The sequence below is a fragment of the Struthio camelus genome, chromosome 31, assembly GCF_040807025.1.
Source record: "Struthio camelus isolate bStrCam1 chromosome 31, bStrCam1.hap1, whole genome shotgun sequence".
NCBI classification, from domain to species: Eukaryota; Metazoa; Chordata; class Aves; order Struthioniformes; family Struthionidae; genus Struthio; species Struthio camelus.
The window spans coordinates 302,501-305,000 of NC_090972.1; the positions used below are offsets into that span (position 1 = coordinate 302,501).

The 2,500-nt window shown below is 78.7% G+C and overlaps 1 non-coding gene across 1 annotated transcript in view; it reads right to left on the minus strand.

The window, feature by feature from the left end:
• LOC138063273 (5.8S ribosomal RNA) overlaps nt 1-7 on the minus strand; it is a 153-nt gene extending 146 nt beyond the window's left edge. The window contains exon 1 of the ribosomal RNA XR_011136867.1: nt 1-7. This exon is cut by the window's left edge and continues 146 nt beyond it. This is a non-coding gene — a ribosomal RNA (5.8S ribosomal RNA).
• Nucleotides 8-2,500: the final 2,493 nt, after the last annotated feature.

Here is a 2,500-nt window from a genome sequence, read left to right on the forward strand (position 1 = left end):
AAGAGTTGTCTCGGTTTCGGTCCCCACCGCGCGCGCGGGGGGACCGGGCAGCTTTCGCAGCCCCCTGAGGGCCCCCATCCGCTCTGCCTCCCTCCTCACGCCGACGCCGGCTGCTGAGCAAGGGACAGCGGAGAGAGAGGGCACGCCTCACTGACCGTACAAGCACAGAGGGAAAAAAAAAGGGGGGGGGGGGGGAGAACAGACCCGAACGAGAGGGGCGGGGAGCCCTCGCTCCCGACCTGGGACAACCCCTTTCTCGCTTCGAGTCCGGCCCAGGCGCCCGGCTCGGCCTGGCCCAGCAGGGAGCGGCGCGCCAGCCGCGCCACCTGCCTCAGGGACCGGGGTGTGGGTCCCCGCGGAGCCCCGGCGTCGGAGCCCGGCCGCCGCTGGGAGCGGCGCCACCCGCTGCCCGCGCGCCCGCGACCCGCCAGCCGCACGCTTCCGAGCTCCTTCGCTCGCCTCACCGGCCTCCAGCTCCGCCGCCCCGGAGACGGCACCCAACACCCGCCTGCACACACGCAGCCTCCCGAGCGACGCCACGCACTCGCCCGTCCCTTCCGCGGGCAGACGCCTGGCGGCAGGCAGACGGGCGAGGCGGGACGGACGGGGAACGGCGCCCGCTCTCCCCGCCTCCACGCGGAGACCGGGAGGGGCCGCCCCCGCCCGCCCGCCCGCCGCCCGCCTGCCGCCCAGCGAAGCCGGGTCGGGCAGAGCGAGGCAGGCGCGCCGGATGGCGGAGTGCCGGGGCAGGGCGGGGGGGGAGGGAAGGAAGGGTGCCGCCGACGGCCACGGCGGGAGACTGAGAGCACCGGCCAGGGAGGAGAAGGGATGCGCTGGGGCTCGGCGTCCGCACCACCCGCGGTGGGGGCTCGCCGTCCCGGCGGCGAGCACGCGCTCGCGCCGGGGTCGCGCGTTCGAGGCAGGCCGGCGCAAGCCGACCGCGCGGCGTCTCTCCGCCGAGACCAGACCGCGGAGAGAGGGGGCAGGGTACCCCTCTCCGTCCCGGCTGCCCGCGGGGCATGCACGGGCCGCGCCGGCGGGCATGGGGGGGTGCGGCGCCCGCGCGCGCCGACCCCCCGGCCCCTCCGGCAGCACGCCCGGCTGCCCCCCGGGTCGCATCGGGCCGCCCGAGTCTTTAAACCCCCGCCCGGCTCTCCGACCGAGAACCCTCGGGCCCGGAGCCCGGGGCCCATGGCCATCCCTACCCGGGGGGGCCGCTACCGGCGGCCGCGGTGGCCGGAGGCCCTCCTCCTTCCTCCCAGCGCGCCCCCCCCCCCCGCCGCCCCCCGCCGCCCCCGGCCCGGCCGACTCGCAGCGCGGCCCCCACACGGCACGGCGTGGGGCGGCTGGAGCGGTGTGGGGGGGGGGGGAAGGGAGGGGAGGAGGAAGCGTGGAAGGCCGGCAGGGCACGGCCGGTGCGGCACGCGCAGCGCAGCGCCCGGGAGGAGCACGCTGGCACACGGGACCACACGGGTGGGTCACCGAGGGGAGGCAGGAGAAGCGCGGACGCTAGGTACCTGGCCCTGGGGTGAGGGAAACGACCTGAAATCCCCGCGGGGGTGCCTCCCCCGCCGCCGCCCGCCGCCGGGCCACCGCCGCCTCGCGGCGACGGCGGCAGCCTCAGCGGCAGCGACGAGGCGGGGCGCGGAGGGGAACCCGGCACCCGCCAGCCGGCTCCAGCGCCCCTCGGCGGAGCGTCCACCCGCGGGGTGCGCCCGACACCCACCGCCACGACCTCGTCCTCCTCCCGGGGCCCGGGGTTTCCCTCAGTAACCCGGCGCCGGGTGGCAGCTGCGCCCGGGAGGAGAGCCGTGGTTTGGGCCGCCCGCTCGGGCACGACACGTCGCCTCGCGTGGCCTCGCGCGACGCCCCCGCTTGGGGTCCGCCGCGGCGCGGCGCCCGCCCCGCGCGCCGTCCCGGAACGCCTGTCCGCACCGCCTCTGCTAGACGGGCTGCTCCGCCGCAGCCCGCCCCGGGTCCGCCCCCCACAGCTTAGGAGTGGGGACCCGTGGGACCCGTCCCAACCCGGAATGCGATCTCGCTCGCGTCTCCACCCGCCGCTTCCTCCCGCGGGCACCGGGGGAGCAAGCCCCGCCGACCCTCCCACGCACTGCCGCCCGCTCTGCCGGGCCCTCCCCCGGGCCGGACCCTCCCCTGCCCCGGCGGATCACCGTCGGGCGAAGGGGCGGGGGCGGCGCTCGGAGACGGGCACCGGCGGCGGGCGCCAGCGGAGGCGAGAGGGCAGACGGGGACGGTCCCCCACCGGCGGCGGGGAATCGGCGGCGGGCTTTCGGCGAGCGAGCCCCCGCGCTAGCGGGCCTCGGGAGGGCCGTACACCCGCCGGCGGGCCGAGCCCCATGCTCGGCCCTGTGGCGCAGAGTGCGGGACAGGTGAACTCGGGTTCACGCACGGCAACCGGGACACGGCGGGCAGGGGACCACACCGGTGTTCAGTGCCGTCGGCATCGGCAACGAGGCGCGGTGGCCCGGCAGCGGCCCGG